General features: G+C 36.9%; 1 protein-coding gene across 2 annotated transcripts in view; it reads right to left on the reverse strand.

The window, feature by feature from the left end:
* PBX3 (PBX homeobox 3) overlaps positions 1–20,112 on the reverse strand; it is a 220,809-nt gene that overhangs the window by 186,582 nt on the left and 14,115 nt on the right. The window lies entirely within an intron of this gene.

A 20,112-nucleotide genomic window follows, 5' to 3' on the forward strand; every position in this document is an offset into this window, starting at 1 on the left:
ACAACAACAACAAAATCACAAAACCTGGCTGGGTGCGGTGGCTCACAGCTCTAATCCCAGTACTTTAAGAGGCTGAGGCAGATGGATCACCTGAGGTCAGGAGTTCAAGACCAGCCTGGCCAACATGGCGAAACCCCGTCTGTACTAAAAATACAAAAATTAGCCAGAGTTGGTGCCATACGCCTGTAATCCCAGCTACTCGGGAGGCTGAAGCACAAGCATCACTTGAACCAGGGAGGCAGAGGTTGCAGTGAGCCAAGATCGCACCACTGTACTCCAGCCTGGGAGAAAGAGAGACATCGTCTCAAAAAATAAAATAAAATAAAACCATGAAACCCACCAAGAAACAAAAACTATGGCCCATCCACAGAAGACATTAACAGAAACTCCCTGAGGAAGCACAGATATTGGACTTGCTAGACAAAGTAAGGGTTTTTGTTTGTTTTTTTCTTTTGAGACAAAGTCTCCGTCTGTCACTCAGGCTGCAGTGCGGTGGCATGATCTCAGCTCACTGCAACCTCTGCCTCCTGGGTTCAAGTGATCCTCCCACCTCAGCGTCCAGAGTAGCTGGGATTATAGGCGTGCGCCACCATGCCCAGCTAATTTTCTTGTATTTTTATTAGAGAAGGGGTTTTATCATGTTGGCCAGCCTGGTCTCGAACTCCTGACTTCAGGTGATCTGCCCGCCTCAGCCTCTCAAAGTGCTGGGATTACAGGCATGAAGCTGCTGCTCCCGGCCCAAAATAAGTTTTGAATATGCTTGATGAGCTAAAGGAAACCATGAACAAGGAGTTAAAAGAAACCAGGAGAATGATGTTTTAACAAAAACAGAGTATTAGCAAAGAGATTAAAACTGCAAAAAGGGATCAGGCCCACGTGGTGGCCCATGCCTGTAATCCCAGAACTTTGGGGGCTGAGGCAGGCATATTACTTGAGGTCAGGAGTTCGAAACCAGCCTGGCCAACATGGTGAAACCCCATCTCTACTAAAAATACAAAAATTAGCCAAGCATGGTGGCGTATACCTGTAGTCCCAGCTACTCAGGAGGCGGAGGCAGGAGAATCACTTGAACCCAGGAGGCAGAGGTTGCAGTGAGCTGAGATCGTGCCACTGCAGTCCAGCCTGGGCAACATGAGTAAAACTCCCCTCAAAAAAAGAAAAAGAATAGAAGGAAAATGAAAAGAGCCTAAGAGAACATCATGCATCTCAATGTATAATAACGAGACATCATGCATACCATCACACATGTTGGGACATCATGCACACCAACATATAATAATGGGAGTCCCAAAAAGAAAGGAGAGACAGAAAGGGACGGAAATAATATTTGACAAAATATTGGCTTTGAAAGCTTCCAAAATTTGATAAAAGACATTAAATTATACATCCAAAAGGTTCAATAAGCTCTAAGAAAGATACACACAGAGATTCACATTGAGACACATTATAATCAAACTGTTGAAAGAAACAGAATCTTGAAAATAGCAAGAGAAGCAAACTCATTACATAGAAGGAATCTTCAAAAGGATTAACAGGGGCATTCTTATCAGAAACTATGAAGGTGAAAAAGCAATGGGACAACATATTTAAAGTGCTGAAAGAAAAAAAAAACCTGCCTACTAAGAATTCTCTATCTGGTAAAATTGTCCTTCAAAAATGAAAAAAGTAAAGCATTAAAAGTCACCCCGAAGCCAAGAAATTTCACTGTTAGTAGACCTACCTATGCTACAAGAAATGCTAAAAAGGGTCCTTCGGGCTGAAATAAAAGGACACTAAACAGTAAGTCGAAACTATGAAGAAATAAAGAACTCCAGTGAAGATAACCACATAGGTAAATATAAAAGCCAATATTAACGTATGTTTGGTATATAGCTCCTTATTGTTTCCTACATAAATAAAAGGCAAATGCATAAAACAATTATGGCTATTTTAATGAGCACACACGTATAAAAATGTAATTTGTAACAATAATATAAAAGAGAAAAATGGAGTTGTAAAGGAGTAGAGTTTTTATGTGCTATTGAAACTAGGTGGGCAAAACCAGATGATATGGTTTGGCTGTGTCCCTACCCAAATCTCATCTTGAATTCCCAAATGTTGTGGGAGGGGAGGGGTGGGATGTAATTGAATCATGGGGGGCAGGTCATTCCCCATGCTGGTCTCATGATAGTTAACAAGTCTCACAAGATCTGATGGTTTGAAAAAGAGGAGTTTCCCTGCACAAGCTCTTATTTGCTGCCATGTGAGACGTCCCCTTCACCTTCCACCATGATTATGAGGCCTCCCCAGCCATGTGGAACAGTAAGTCCATTAAACCTCTTTATTTTGTAAATTGCTCAGTCTTGGGTATGTCTTTAGCAGGAGCATGAAAATTAACTAATACACCAGATTGTTATAAACTTAGGATATTAATTGTAATCCCCATAATAATCACCAAGAAAATATCCAAAAATTATACACACAAGGAAATTAGAAGGGGATCAAATGATATACAATTAAAAATGCAAACACAAAAGAAGGTAATGGAGGGAATGAGGAACAAAAAGGTATAGGACATACTTAGGAAAATACAACATACCAAAACTTATATAGCAAAAGCAATGCTCAGAAGTAAATTTATAGCCATAAATGCCTACGTTAAGAAAAAAAAAGATCTCAAATCAATAACCTAACTTTATACCTTAAAGAACTAGAAAAAGAAGAAAACATTAAGCCCAAATCTAGCAGAAGAAAGTAAATAATAAAAGTTGGAGTGGAAACAACAAAACACAGAACAGAAAAACAATAGAAAGAATCAATAAGACCAAAATTTGTTTCTTTGAAAAGATCAACAAAATTGATAAACTTTAGCTACACGAAGGGAAAAAAAGGCCGGGCGCAGTGGCTCACGCCTGTAATCCCAGCATTTTGGGAGGCTGAGGTGGGTGGATCACGAGGTCAGGAGTTCAAGACCAGTCTGGTCAAGATGGTGAAACTCTGTCTCTACTAAAAATACAAAAAATTAATCAGGTATGGTGGCAGGCGCCTGTAATCCCAGCTATTCGGGAGGCTGAGGTAAAGAATTGCTTGAACCCAGGAGACGGAGGTTGCAGTGAGCCAAGATCACGCCACTGCACTCCAGCCTGAACGACAGAGTGAGACTCCGTCTCAAAAAAAAAAAAAAGAGGGCCAGGCACGGTGGCTCACACCTGTAATCCAAGCACTTGGGGAGGCCAAGGTAAGTGGATTACCTGAGGTCTGGAGTTTGAGACCAGCATGGCCAACATGGTGATACCCCATCTCTACTAAAAAATACAAAAATTAGCCAGGTGTGGTGGTACAAACCTGTAGTCCCAGCTACTTGGGAGGCTGAGGCAGGAGAATCGCTTTAACCTGGGAGGAGGAGGTTGCAGTGAACCGAGATCACACCACTGCACTCCAGCCTGGGCAACGAAGTGACACTCCGTCTCAAAAAAAAAAAAGAGAGAAGATTTGAAAACAAAAATCAGAAATGAAAGTGGAGACGTTCCCACCAACCTTACAGAAATAAAATGGATTATGAGAGAATTATACAAATAATTATATACCAACAAATTAGATAACTTGGAAGAAATGAGCAAATTCCTTGAAACACACAAATTACCTTAAGAGATTCCAGAAGAAACAGAAATCTGAACAGATCTATAACAAAGAAAGAGAGTAAAGTAATCAAAAAATCTTCCAAAAAAGAAAAGCCCAGGACCAAATGGCTTTTCTGATGAATTCTACCAAGCATTTAAAGAATAATTAGGCTGGGCATGGTGGCTCACGCCTGTAATCCCAGCAATTTGGGAGGCCGAGGCGGGCACATTGCCTGAGCTCAGGAGTTTGCGACCAGCCTGGGCAACATAGTAAAACCCCGTCCCTACTAAAATACAAAAAAAAAAAAAATTAGCCAGGCACGGCAGCTTGCACCTGTAGTCCCAGCTACTTGGGAGGCTGAGGCAGGAGAATTGCTTGAACCCAGGGGGTGGAGGTTGCAGTGAGCCCAGATCATGCCACTGCACTCCAGCCTGGGTGACAGGGTGAGACTCCATTTCAAAAAAAAAAAGAAGAAGAAGAAGAAGAAGAATTAAACCAGCACTCCTCAAACTCTTAAAAAGAAGAGGCTGGGAGCAGCGGCTCACACTTGTAATCCTAGCACGTTGGGTGGCTGGGGTAGGCAGATTACCTGAGCTCAGGAGTTCAAACCAGCCTGGGCAACGTGGCAAAATCCCATCTCTACTAAAAATACAAAAAAATTAGCTAGGCATGGTGGCACATATCTGTAGTCCCAGCTACTCAGGAGGCTGAGGCAGGAGAATCGCTTGAACCTGGGAGGCAGAGGTTGCAGGTTGCAGTGAGCCAAGATCACACCACTGCACTCCAGCCTGGTGACAGAGACTCCGTCTCAAAAATAAATAAATAAATAAAAGAAAAGAAAAATCATGTGTCAGCCAGGCACAGTGGCTCATGCCTGTAATTCCAGCACTTTGGGAGGCCGAAGCAGGCAGAACACTGGAACTCATCTCAAAAACAAACAAAAATAAGCCACAATACTTCTATCTGATTCTATGATGAAAGTAATATTAATATCATGCAGACCAGGCACAGTGGCTCACACCTGTAATCCCAGAACTTTGAGAAGCTGAGACAGGTGGACTGCTTGAGCGCAGGAGTTCAAGACCAGCCTGGGGAACATGGCAAAACCCCGTCTCTACAAAAAATACAAAAAAAATTAGCCAGGCATGGTGGCATGTGCCTAAAGTCCCAGATACTCAGGAGGGGAGGCTGAGGTGGGAGAACCGCTTGAGCCCGGGGGGCAGAGGTTGCAGTGAGCCAAGACTGCACCACTGCCTTCCAGCCTAGGCAACAGAGCAAAATCCCATTTAAAAAAAGAAAAGAAAAGAAGTACTATTGTGAGACTGAAGCCAGATAAAATTACCACAAGAAAACTATAGACCAATATATTTTACAAGTGTAGATACAAAAATCCTCAACAAACTCCTATCTAACCAAATCCAACAACATTTTTAAAGGATTTCACATTATGACCAAATGGAATTTAGTCCAAAAATGCAAGAGTGGTTCAACACACAAAACCAATCAAGGATGAAAAAAAAAAAAGTATTTGACAAAATCCAACACCTTTTCATGATAAAAACACTCAGAAAACTAGAAATAAAAGTGAACTTCCTCAACATGGTAAATAGCTTTTATGGAAAACCCATAGGTAACAATATACTCAATGGTGAAAGACTTAAAGCTTTCCCACTAATATTAAGAACAAGACAAGAATGCCTGTTTCTACCACAGCCACTCAACATTGTATTGGAAGTTCTAGTCAGATCATTGAGGAAAGAAGAAGAAATAAAAGGCATCCAAATTGGAAAGGAATAAGTAAAACTGTCTTTATCTGTAGTTGTCACAACCCTATGTATAGAAAATTTCAAAGAATCCACACCAAAAAACCTGCTAGAGTCAATAAACAAACAAATTTAACCAGGGAGGTGAAAGATTGGTACAATGAAAACTATTAGACATTGCTGAAAGAAATTAAAGACTTAAATACATGTAAAGACATCCAATGTTCATGGATTGGAAGACTTAATATTGTTAAGATGGCAATACCACCCAAAACAATGTACAAATTCAATGCAACTCCTATCACAATTTTTTGCAGAAATAGAAAAGCCAGTCCTCAAAATCATATGGAATTGCAAGGGGCCTCAACTATCCAAAACAATCTTGAAAAAGAACAAAGTTAATAGATCATCACTTTCTGATTTCAAAACTGACTGCAAAGCTACAGTAATCAAAACAGTGTACTAATGGAATAAGGATAGACATATGGATCAATGAAATAGAACTACGAATCCAGAAATAAACACATATATCTATAATCGATTTATTTTTGACAAAGGTGCAAAAACATTCAATGAGGGAAAGAATAGTATCTTCAACAAATGGTACTAGGACAACTGAATATCTACATCCAAAAGAATGAATTTGGACCACTACCTCACACCATATTCAAAAATTAACTCAAATGGATTAACCACCTAAATATAAGACCTAAAACCATAAAAGTTTTTAAAAATAGGCAAAAGATTTGAACAGACATTTTTCCAAGGACAAACAAATGACCAACGAGCACACAAAAAGATTATCATTATTCATTCTTTAGAGAAAAGAAAAGTAAAACCACAGTGAGATACCAATTCACACTCACTACTGGTGATAATAAAAATGGAAAATAATAAGTGTTGATAAGAAATTGGAACTCTGTGGGCCAGGCGCAGTGGCTCATGCCTGTAATCCCACCACTTTGGGAGGCTGAGGTGGGTGGATCACCTGAAGTCAGGAGTTTGAGACCAGCCTGGCCAACATGGTGAAACCCCATCTCTATTAAAAATACAAAAATTAGCTGGGTGTGGTGGCACATGCCTGTAATCCCAGCTACTTGGGAGGCTGAGGCAGGAGAATCGCTTGAACCTAGGAAGCAGAGGTTGCAGTAAGGTTGCGCCACTATACTCCAGTCTGGGTGACAGAGCGAGACTCTGTCTCAAAAAAAAAAAAAAAAGAAACTGGAACCCTGTACATGGCTGTGGGGATGTAAAATGATAGACCTACTACGGAAAATGGTTTGGCATTTGCTAAAAAAGTTAAACACATGATCTAGCAGTTCTACTCCTAGATGTACACCAAAAGAATTGAAAACAGGTAATCAAATAAATACCTGTACACAAACATTCTGAACAGCACTATTCACAATAGCCAAAAAGTAAAAAAAAACCCAACTGCCCATTAGCTGATGAATGGATAAACAAATTGTAGTATATCCATACAATGAAATATTACTCAGCCATTAAAAAAAATGAAGTACTGATATATGCCACAACATGGAAGAACCTTAAAAACATTAAGTGAAAGATGCCAGTCACAAAGAACCAAATACTGTATGATCCCATTTATATAAAATATCCAGACTAGGTAAATCCGTAGAGATAGAAAGCAAATTGGTGGTTGCCAGGGGCTGGGAGAAAGGAGAAATAGAGAATGACTGCTTAATAGGTGACATGGTTTGGATCTGTGTCCTCAACCAAATCTTATGTCAAATTGTAATCCCCAAAGTTGGAGGTGGGGCCTGGCAGGAGGTGACTGGGTGATGGATGGGATTTCTAATGGTTTAGCACCATCCCCCTAGTGCTGTTCTCATGATAGAGTTTTCACAAGATCTGGTTGTTAAAAGTGTGTAGCAGCTCCCCACACTCTTCCTCCTGCTCCGGCCACGTAAGACACGCTGGCTTCCCCTTCACCTTCTGCCATGATTCTAAGTTTCCTGAGGCCTCCCCAGCCATGCTTCCTGTACAGCCTGTGGAACTGTGTGCCAATTAAACATCTCTTCTTTATAAATTACCCAGTCTCAGTTATTTATTTATAGCAGTGCCAGAAGAGACTAATAGGTATGGGGTTTCTTTAGAGGGGATGAAAATGTTTTGGAACTAGAAAGAAGTGGTGGTTGTACAACAATGTGAATGTACTAAATGTCACTGATTATATATTTTAAAATAGTTAATTTTAGGTTATGCAAATTTTACCTAAATATGAAAAAAACTAATGTCCTCAAGCAAATAGAACAAATATACACTGCTGGTATTGAATATAAACTGGCACACACATTTTGGAAAATAATTCAACATTATCTAGCAAAGTTGATAACGAACATATGCTATGACCCCGCAGTTCTACTCTACTCTCTCTCTCAGGTGGAAAACGACCACTCACCTGGGGTCACCTATGCTAGAAACAGACGCCCTTGTTTTCTCCTTCTTCCTCACATACTACATTCAATTCATTTTAAAAAACAGATATTGAGTGCTTCCTACTATGTGCCAGAGGACAAAACAGTAAACAAAACACAGTATCTCTGCCCTGAGTTCACAATTTCCTGGAGGCAACAGAAAATTAAATATATAATTAAATACAGTGTCAGGAGCACAGTAACAAGGGGGAACACAGGATACTACTGGAGCACATAAGATAGGTTTTCAGACTTAGGTAGGTTATCAGCAGACTCAGAGGTGGTCAAAAGGCTTCCTGAAAGGACATCCAGGCTAGGATCTGAAAGATACATAGGAGTCAGCCAAGTGAACGAAGGGACACAAAAATTCTCCAACCAATCGCCTAATCCTTCCTTCTCATTTTTCAGTTTAAAACCAGTTTCCTCTTTTTTAACCCCACTATTACCCCATTACAAATACATATCGTCACTGATCTACAAAAGTCTCATAAGTAATATATTACTTCTAAGTTTCCAAAGTGAACTATATAAAAAATCTGATCAGATCAATCCCTTGTTTGAACGCACCAGTAGCTAGCCAAAGTATAGAACAAAGACCATACTACCCTCACACAGAACTGAAGCCTCAATGATGTCATCCCTGCCTGTCTCATCACCTGCCTCTACTTACTTAATGGTCCAGCTTGTATTTATATGACTCAGCTTGTATTTATCCACATATATCACTCTTTTTTCTGGGGGGAATAGGTAGAGATGGTGTCACCCTATGTTGCCCAGACTGGTCTCAAACTCCTGGGCTCAAGCAATCCTCTCATCTTGGCTCTCAAAGTGCTGAGATTACAGGCTTGGGCCCGCAAACACATGCCCCAGTATGTTTCTCGAAGAGATAAATGAATAGATAAGATAACAGCAATAGCTGCAATTTATTAAGCATCTGTTACATACCAGGTATCACGTTAGGTCCTGTACATACATTCACCTCTAATTCTCACAATCCTGAAAGCTACGAATTAGTGGCCTTACTTTAGGAAAAGAAAACTAAAGCTCAGGAAAAATTAGGTGACTTGTCAAAGTTACAAATCAATTAAGCAGCAGTTCAGAAGTAGGACTCATCTATTAATTTCCAAAATCAGTATTATTCTGCATCAAGCTGCCTCCCAGACTACTCTTAAATATTGTATCTCTCCAAATATCAACACATCTTGTTATTTATAAACTATCTTCCCCAAAGTGAACATCAATTAGAATTGTCTGCCTGTAATTATGTTAAGATGTGCCAAGCTACTTTAGGAGTACTAACCCAGTTCCCAAAACATAAAAGTGAAAAAGAACTAGTAATTATTAATAGCCCGATCACCTCAATAAAGCAATACCTGTCAATCATCCAAGATTGGAAAGAAAAGCAAATTTTTTGTTTTGTATAACAAGGTTGAAAATCACCTTATTATTCCTTAATACTTCGCATAATAAGCATTTTAGTGTGCTTGAGAGTAGAATGAAAAACGCTCTACTTATCCCAGACACGTAACTGCCCTCAGGAGGCACATGATACAGAAAGATTCACTTTGAATTAGGCAGTACATGCTTCATATGTACTAAGAGGTTAATATTCTACTTTTCATATATCTACCACCTACCTACCTCCCACCCCACTGCCTGCCATAACATAAATTATACCAGCAGACACAACAAGAACTCAGGTCACACTGGGGTCCCCCTGGTTACCCAGCACGCTAAAATGATAACCTCTCACCCTTGCACTACTCTCCTCAAAATAAAACACATCCCAAGAAATTAAGACCCAACAGGATTAAAAATTCAAATTCTGAAGAATGTAAAGGCTAAACAATGCTAACACAGCCTTAAACATTAAAGGAAAGGAAGAAAAGTAGGTAGGAAAGGAGAAAATAAAATTATCAATAGCAAATATTCAGTACCTACTATCAACCAGGCATTATACTAGATATTTTCAGACAAATTATTTCATTTAATAGATCATTAATGTTGCTTAAATAACTGAAAAAAGATATGATTTTACATCTCAATTTTGCTAAACTTAGTCCTGACAGGGAAGGTATCATGCAAGGAGAGTAACCTTACTTCTTGTTCCTCTATTATTTGCACCATTTTAATGGGAATTTTATATTAATCTTTGACAAGCCATGAAATTTTATATTTTCACCATGACCAACCCATGAAATTTACCAACTTTGTCCATGATTCATACCAGGTCATAGTTATGATGTCTGCTATGCATTTTAGCTAAATAACCATTGAAACTTCTCCCTTTGGACAGAATAAAAAATCTGCCTATAATTAAAACAGGAATTGTTAACTACAAGCAGTTAAAGTTTACAGCATTGTTTGACAGTTGCAAAGATAAGCCAGTAAAAAGCCTGGGATGTTGTGTCTACCTGTACTTCCCACACATTTGAACAATAGTGTGATATCTCTTAGCATCATAAAATCAATCTCAGATTAAGTAATGAAATATGCACCAGCCTTTTCCCAGAACCTTTGACAAATCACACACAATCCTAAATCTTCATAAATCATGATTAAAGACAAGTATATCATCACCAACACATATATCTTCCCAAGCCTGACCCAGAGACTAATGAGAAAAGGCCTAGACTATCTCATCTGATTAATTAATTCAAAATGTCTGCTGTTATTCAAATGTGAGGCTGGTATTATTTGAATAACACTTGACAGCAGCGCCTGAAGATATCATTTCTGATTTGTGAAGCTGCTGCTGCATAACTGATGATAGTTTATGAAAATGTTCCAATGAAGCTGCTTTTCTTGGCACAACTGTGAAAGATTTGCCAAAGAGGTGGTTCTTTTTTTGTCAGTAGTTGATGTTGCTAATGTTGTCAAATATTTCCAAAATACATAATCTCTGAAGTCTTTTTTTTTCTTAAATATTGCCACAATAGCAGCTTTCCAGCTTCCAAGTTTGATTTGCCTGAACACAAACTGCATCCCAGGAGCTCTCTCTCCTTTTTAAGAATCTAAATAGCACCTTCCCAGGATTCATCCAGTCCCTTCCACTAGCTTTTTAAATTTTTAACGGACTTTTACACTGTGCTGGGCTGAGTAAGAACCTGAGTTTGGGGGTCATTTTTTCCTTACTGAATAGTATTCCTTCCTTCTAAAGTATGAGAAAGAAGATCAAAAGATCTCAAGGTAATACAAGATTTTTTTCATTGAGGAGCAAAAATAAATATATTTTAATGCCTAAGTACTATATTCCCCTTCAAAAACTATTATAGCTTTCTGGTCAAAATTAATGGAGCTAAAGGAACCTCAGAATCAACATTATGTATTTATGTGCTGAACCACTTTTTACTCTAGAGATTTTTTTCAACAGTTCATATTACACATGTCACTATCAGAGAATATTACTGGTAGATTCTTTAACTTACAGGCCTTAGGGTTATTTCTGAACTCAAATTTTCCTTCTCTGCTATTATAGCATAGGCTATAAAGACTCTGAATTCAGAAATATGTTAAATACACTGCAATGTACATCCCCCCCACCATCCAAATTTCTTCTTCCTTGCCACTTAAAATTCACTTGCTTGTAGAAGCCTTCTTCATTTACAATTCCCTTCCATCTCCTCTTCTATACATTCCGTTTTTCAATACTGCAAAATAACATTAATGCTTAACCAATGTGATAGCAACAAATACAAATTATACATAACCAGTTGAGCTTAAATAAATTAATAAGTGGCTAAGAGCTAATTAATAAACAATTCACTCAGTTTAAAAAAAAAAGTCAAAGAATCAGAATATTAAACTGAATAAGGCCTTAGAAATCTCCTCATCCTACTTCCTTATTTTGTAAATAATCACTCTAGGACTTACCCAGGAACCCCAGGAAGCTTACACTAGTTCTGTATGGAAAACTATGATCCAACAAAATATGATCTGTTGATCTATCCTTTTTTTCCCTTTATGTGTGCAGTCAAGACTGACTACAGGGTCTGCCTTCTAAGGGCAAAAGCTGTTTCCACACTGAAGAATAGTCAGCAGAATAGCATACTTGTGTAGGCACTTAACAAATACGCTAAGAGGATCACGCTAATGGCTTGACAATATATTCTGTTGCCTTTAGGGTCAGCATACTAAAAACCTGTTTCTTTCCAGGTAAGGTAATCTTTCTGTATAGATATTACAGATGAAAATAAAATAATGCTCTCAGAGCAAATTATATTACATAAGCATTTCACTTTACACAGACTTGTAGTTCTGAAATGGTGTCCGTGGACCCCTGGTGGTCCCTGAGACCCTTTCAGGAGTCCACAAACTTAAAATTATTTTCACAGTAATAAGATATTGGTCTTTTTCACTGTGTTGACATTTATACTGATGGTGCACAAAGCAAAGGTGGATAAAACTGCTGGCGCCATTGCACAAAGCAAGACAGCGGCACCACACTATACTAACAATGTATTCTTTACCACTAGGCACTTAAATTTTTTTTTAAAGGCCAGTTTCACTTCACAATGTCCTTGATGAAACAGTAAAAATTATTAACTCAATCCCACCTTCACTATGTCTTTTTAATATTCTGTGACAAAATACAAATTCTCCACAAAGCACTTAGGCTGCATGCCAAGTGTGAGGAAAGCACTTGCATAACTGTGAGTTGCAAGCTGAACTAGCTGCTTAAAAAAAAATTAACAAATTATGGTTATTTCAGCTTATTTTGGCAGACCTTTTTTCAAAAAGAAACCAAGTAAACCTATACTTCAAGTAAAACAATAAACAGTTTTGGTGCTAATAATAAAATTCATGCTTTCAAGCAAAAATTAGAATTTTGAAACACTGTGTCCTCCACTGTGAGTATGAAATCTTCCCAGCACTTAAAAAAACTGTCCTGATAAGTTTGGTGGTAATACTCTTTCCTTTTCCAATTAGGTATCTGTATGAGGCCAGATATTTCTTCATATACATCAACCATATGATGACAGACTGAATGCAAAGGCAGATATGAGAATCCAGTTGTCTTCCATTAAGCCTGACATTTAAAAGATTTGCAAAAGTGTAAAACAATACTATTCTTCTTATCATTTAGTTTTGCTTAGTTTTGTTTCAGAAAATGCTGTTTAGGATAACATACAACAAGCTGATAATTGTAATAATGTTATTTATGCTAATATAATAGATTTATGATTTTAATTTTTAAATTAACTTAATGTTTTAAAATTTGTTTCGATTGTTAATACAATAAATAGAGATTAAACCCGCATAAACAAAACTTATTTTAGGAGTATAAAGGAGTCCTAAGATCAAAAAGTTTGAGAATAAATGACACAGATATTCTCTTCAAAAGTCTTTACATAGGAAAGTTTAACAAATTAAATACAGATTCTAACCCAATAAATCATCTACTTATTTTATATACACAAGGATGGCATGTATCTTAAAAGAATTCTATCACATAGCAGAAATTAAATCCCTATAAAGCAACATGAAATAACAAAACAGTTACCAAAAAGACAAACTTGCCCCCCACCACCCCCAAGGACCTTATATCATCTAGGTCATAAACCAGTAATTTTTTTTTGTATCATTCTTGCAAGGTAATATATGCTAATTACCAAATAAGTTCCTTCAACAACCCATGTCTCTAATTTCAGATTTCCCTCTTCTAAACTCCCCCCTCCCCGCCCCACCGGCCCCCAGCCTTTTTCTCTAGTCCTACTAGCACCTGAGTCTCATTGCTAGCCTGCTCCTGCCTTTCATGTAATTGTTCTATTCCATTTTTCTGATTCTTTCCCCTCAATACACTCAAAGGTTCACTACACTCAGAAACGACTGGTGGTCTGAGTGTTTGCAGAACCACTGGGTAGAAAGCAGATCCACTAGGCTTCTCAGAAGAAAGTGGATTGCAGTTACAAATTTGGATAAAATGTAGTTTTTTTAAAAGTCTACCTCTACAAAGCTATTGTTAACCCAAGGTCCATGGTATCCATGAGGGATCCATGAATGATATTCAAGGTGTCTATAAACTCCCTGAAACTGTATTTAAACTTGTATGAGTATGTGCACTTTTCTAGAAAGTGAGCAGTGGGTCCACTGCTTTTATCACTTTCACATAGGAAACTACACTAAAAACAGATTTCCTGCACTACAGCTTTCTGGAGTACCACAAGCATAGATACTTGTGAATGGTGGTATGAACAGATATTAACTATTACATGGAAGAAAGGGCAGATTTTTGAATTACATGACTTTTTAAGAATAAGGACAAAATCAGAATAAACTATTCACCAGCCAAATAGTTATGAGCTTTCCATGTCTTAATGGTTTTCATGAAGCAAAGTACTTGGCAGTTGGTTTAATGCCATTGGTTTAATGATGAGATTTAGACATACATATCAGCCTAATTCACCACTTAGCATTCACCAAATTCACCAGTCACCTGCAACTAAGAGAATCCATGACAAAATTACTTCCAATGGCTTTCCATTATAAATAATTGGGGTTTTGTTTTTTAACTGTTTCAAAATGCTGTTAAGGGTTACAGTTAAAAAGCAAGTGAATATAAAATATAATTTTCCAGGTCTTTCCACCTGATGAGCGACAGCAACACATCAGTGGTTGATTCAAAATAGGAAGTAAACAGTTCAACAATGACTGTAACACAGAGAAGTCAAGTAAGTCTAAAAGAACAAAAAACTATAGCAATTAAATAAATGATACCTTACTGTATTCTGTTCCCAATCATGCTAAATTTAAAATTAGCATTCATTTCAATAACTCATAATCATAGTATTTTTTTACTTAACTACTCTTAGGTTAATCTTTGGACGTGACCCATCTGTCACCTTTGAAGATAATTATTTAATTTATCATTAACTTAAATAGTGATTTCTGTACCTTATAGATAGAAAACTCAGCTAGGAAACTGTACAGTCTAAAATGAATATAAATCAATCATTATGACAGAAGAACTTATTTGAGAGTCAAAATGAACAAAATATTCTGTGTCAGCAAAATGTCTCTTGTCAAAATCTACTCTTTAAGATTTCATTATAATGTACTAAAACAAATGTCCTTCCCAACTCTATAGAGAAACAAGTCTTAAATCATCCTAATTCAACCCTACAATTTGGAAACACACAAATATTTCCTCACTAGAAAACAGAGTGCTTATTATCATAGTTTTAAAGTTAAAACTTTAAAAGTGAATATTCAACTTTAAGCATGTTACCAGGAGTTTTCACCACAGATTTTTCTATTTTTAAAATATTATCATTAATGATAGCAATGGAGCAGTAATACATATAAATTACTTTACAAATAATTTACATATAAATTACTTAGGAACCACGTAGGTAGCTATGGCAGTTTTCTTATACTGTATGTATATAGTTACTGTAATTAAAATAAATTTATATATAAAGAATTAGAAGAATATAATATCAGATTTAATGTACTCAGCAGATATATATCTAATAATACATGGAGAAGGCATGCATTTATTTAAAAATGTTACTGAGCAGATTCTGTGTGCTAAAAAAAATAGATGACAGATAGTCCCTGCCCTCTAAGAACTTACAGTCCCTTTGAGAATGAAAACTAAAATAAAACTAGTCCTCCCATTCCTAAACGAATTTTTGTAAGATGCCACTATCAGTATTAACTTAGGCCAATTTTATCCAATGATGAACTTTAATGACTCAGAAAATATCAAATTTATAAATTATAATGAGAACAAGCCCTTCTAAGTAGATAAATAAAATCTCCCATTATTCTCTCCATTCAATCATAATACTCCTTACTTCATCTTATACCCAGACAAACTCTTCTCTTTTTTCCCATAGCTTGTTACCTCAATAATCAAGTCTAGATTTATGACTGCACACCCCGCATGAGTTACTTTGGAGCTTTAAAAATGAACAACAACAAAAAATAGTGATAATTGGGAATGGTAGTACAAGACCCAAGTTTTAAAGATGAAATATATTTTCAGTTGTCTACTTCTAAGAATGTGTCTGTAAAAGACTTGCAATATAAATAATACACTAAAAATAAATATTTTTAAGTAAAGAAGAAAAAAAACAGGTAGTATTTGTGCTCATATCCCTTCAACTAGTCTTCTGCCCTTTAAATGTGGGGTCTCAAGTGGCCAGTAACCCTATTATCAGATATCAGGAGGGTGTATTGTTTCAATTTTTATAAAAACTAATTTCTTGGTCGGGCGCTGTGCCTCACGCCTGTAATCCCAGCACTCTGGGAGGCCGAGGTGGGCAGATCACTTGAGCTCAGGAGTTTAAGACCAGCCTGGGCAACATGGTGAACAACAGTCTCTACAAAAAAATACAAAAATTAGCAGGGCACAGTGGCGCGCGCCTGTAGTCTTGACTATTCGGGACGCTGAGGTGCGAGGATCACTTGAGCCGGGAGGCAGAGGTTGCAGTGAGCCATGACTGTACCACTGCACTCCAGCCTGGGTGACAAAGTGAGACACCCTCTCAAAAAAAAAAAAAAAAAAAAAGAATTTCTTTAAAATACAAATATAAGCAACTTTAAATGATGCCATTTACAAGAACCTGTTACCAGGGTCAATATCTGTATATAATCTGCTTCTGGAGCCTCCATTAAAAAAGGTAATTCAAAGTTTATAAAATTAAAAATAAGGCTTTTAATTTTATTGATTGGATTTCTTAGATGGCTAGACTCTGCAGCCTTCACAGTAGCCGTCAAGAACCCCATGTCTACAAAACTAGGCAGAGGTAACAGAATATCTAGACAAACCAGTGCAAAGAAGAGGAATAGTGATTTTTCTGCATTTCTCTTTGAACTATAATTATATCCCAATATATAGAGTTCTAAAAATAAAATATAAAAACAAGCTTAAATCTACTATAACTGTCCCTGAAAAGCAAACCTTTGCAATCAGCAAAGGCAACTCTAAGCAATGATCTAAAACTCTAATATCCTAAGGTTCCAAGAACCATTTCGGATCTTAAAATAACAGCTTTACCTTAGAAAATGTAGTGTATTTCTAACTAAAAATTGAAACTTTTTGCAAAACAATATTTTTCTTATAGCATGTAGTTCCCCCAAAAGGCGATAAACTCTTTATTCTTGCTTTGTGCCTTAAGACATAATCTGCTTTTATCCGTTAGCAAAATATGAACCAGCTACTAGGCTGACAATGCCAAGAACCATGACAAAATGGATTATTAATGAGAAACTGAACTCCAGAACTCTATTAATTTATGTCTTCCTGTCGGATCCAAAAGATATATCAGCCTTCTCACTCAAAAGAAAAAAAGGCCAACACTGTACTTTGTTTTAAAGTTCTCCACAGATGAAGAATTCATTATCCAAAGTACAGTTCTGTTATTTCAGGCTTTCTTGTAGAATAAAGAATCTTTATCAAATGGCTAAGAAAGCTGCTGACAAGTGCAAGTACCTTGCAAAATATATTTACGTCAAACATTCACTGAGAAAAACCAGGGGGAGGGGCAGGAAAAAGGTGAAAGCCCCTGTAACACTCTTATCCCCGCCCTGTCCTTGCAGTCTTTAGAAAACTAAGCTCTTTTGATTCCAGTTGTAAAATAGTAAGCAGCATTAATACAATTTCATGTTTGCGGGCTTTTAAAATTTCTAATTACACTAATTATTCTGACATGAAGGGAAATGATCTAACAAGTGAAGAAAAGAATGTGTGATTTCTTTATGCATAAACAACAATGTTTAAATGACATAAAATATCCTTTTAAGCTTCCACAAAAAAATCTATCTAATCTATGCTTATCATAATATTTATGAAACAAAAAAACCAGAGAGGAAAAATTGCTATAATGTACTCTGTGTGACCTCTGCTTTCCACAGAGAATGAAAACAGCCTTTTGCTTTTCAATCCCCATCAAAGTGGAGTAAAAGGAGGGACAGCGTTCCCGTGCTCACTGCCATTAATCATTGCTTTCTTCAAGCAAGTGCGTATTAATTTCTGTCATCCCAAACATCATCGAGTATTGTTACAGCACCGTTCACTCCTCATTCACCACCAGTTGTTACCAGTTTCCCTACACTGAGCAGAGACAGGGTGAATCGTGTGGATTTCAGTGTTAGAGGCCTTTATCCCTGGGGTGCTGACACCAATTAAGCCATTTCAAGAAGAAATGAGAACAGGCCCAACCCTTCCATGTAACAAGAGCTTGCACCTAGCTTTGGCAGGTTGCCATTTTCTCTGGCTTCACACTATAGAAATACTCTTCTCCACATCCCTTTGAATGATTCAGGCTGTTTACATGTAATCGGTAACAATATCTTTTTGTTCATTTCTGCAGGTTCAAACTTAATGCCCAACACAACCTCACACAAAAAGATGGTAATCTAGAAAGATTAATGCTATTACTACAAAATCATTAAATTCAGGTTATGAAATAAAAACATATATGCCTTGTAATCCTGTGACAATTTTTTTCCCCCACAAAGGGCATTTCAAAGAAAAATTAGACTGCAAAAGCTATTGCTTTTCTCAAACTGGGCTAATTGAAGATAAAATATTTTATGCCATTGGCTCAATTTCAGCACTGTATTTGCTGAGAGACTGCATATACACAGGAATATAAACCAGATACTTCCAATATAAATGGCACAGTTTGTGTCCAGTTTAAAGAGGCTTATTACCAACACTGTATTGACATTTGCTTTCTTTCCAAGTCTTTGGCTAGGCACTAAAGGCTATGCTTTGTAAAAGGTTACCTCTAAGTCAAAAAAAAAAAATCTGCTCAAGTGAGTTTAATTAATATCATTTTTGCATCACTAAATATAGAGATCCATCAAACTCTTTCACAATATTGTTGATTTTTTTGACCGCTTTAGATCGAATCATTCTCCTTGTTTTAGACATTTACATCTGCTTTTAAGTTTTTATGGTTGCCTGTTGGCAGGCAGCAAAGTGGATCTGTCGATGCTACTGCAGAATAATGCAAGGTTTGTTATGAATTAAATATTAGAAACCTTAACACAGCGGCCAATAAGAATTATTTGCCTTATTAAAGCAGCAGAAGACGCTGATTAAATTTTCATTGCATTGCAGTCTTTTTCCCATTTCTGCTTTCAATTCATCATTCTAATGTATGAAAGGCTCACCGAATAATGGCAGGGGGACTTAATTTCTGGAATGCAAATATAGCAAAGAAAATACCATAAATACCCTCCCAGAAAACATTAAACAGTCAGTTCTAATTAAGTGAATACTAACTAAGTAAATATTCTCTTAAAGGGAAAAAAATAACTCAAAGGTAAAGAATTTGAGAAGGAAAGCACAATTACCTATATTACAAATATATACAGATATACATAGTGGGTGGACTATATTTTTTGGGGAACTACACTTCTTGCAATCAGTTAACTCTCTTAAAGGCCTTACAGCACTCTAAAGAAAGGGAATACAGTCATGATTGTACTCAGCTTTGCAGTTCCTGAAAATTTAGTAATTTTTACAAGAAAAAAAATGACAAGAAGGGTAATAAAACAATGTACGTAAAGTAGCACTCAGCCAGAATAGCAACTAACATTTCTGAATCTCTACATTGTTTTAAATTTACAACATTTACTATTGCAAATATATTTAGAATATAAACTGCCCCTGCAAAAATACTGTAATCGTATGTCCTATACTGAAGGTTGTTCACATTTCTGCCTTAATGTGAGGAAGAAAATGAACTTCAAGTATCCATTTCCCCTAGAGAAAATCTCTTCCTTGAAACTCTGCAACTAATGAAATGGGGATCTATAAATAGCAGCATCATTACCATGAGAGCCTCTACTCGGTACCAGTCTCTGCAGCTGACCCTCTTTATACTAATAACTACCAGACTTCAGTCTCATTCCTCTATAGGGTGATCAATACTGGGACAGTTAAAAATGTGATGGAAATTTAACCTACAGAAATGGTATTTACTTAGCAAGTTTCCTAAAAACACATAGTGCTGCCTGTTCTTAGTATCTTTCTATTCACACTTTACTAGAAAGGTAGGGGTTTTGTGTTATTGTTTTGACTTTTTAAAATTATTATTATTATTAACTGAGATGAGTGGGGCCCTGTAGCTTTTTTCTCTAATGTTACGGAGACATGCATCATGACAAGACAAAAGCCATAATACACCTGAAATGCTCCCTGCTGAAGCTCTCTCGATGAACCTCATTAAAATGGTTACTCTATTCCAGATATAATCCACTGAAGCATTACTGTAGTAAACTCTTGCTTGAATTGTGGAATAGCGATGGATAAAAATCAGTGAGCATTTAATCAGTAAATGTAATGATATGGA

Source organism: Pan troglodytes, chromosome 11 (assembly GCF_028858775.2).
Source record: "Pan troglodytes isolate AG18354 chromosome 11, NHGRI_mPanTro3-v2.0_pri, whole genome shotgun sequence".
Taxonomy (NCBI): domain Eukaryota; kingdom Metazoa; phylum Chordata; class Mammalia; order Primates; family Hominidae; genus Pan; species Pan troglodytes.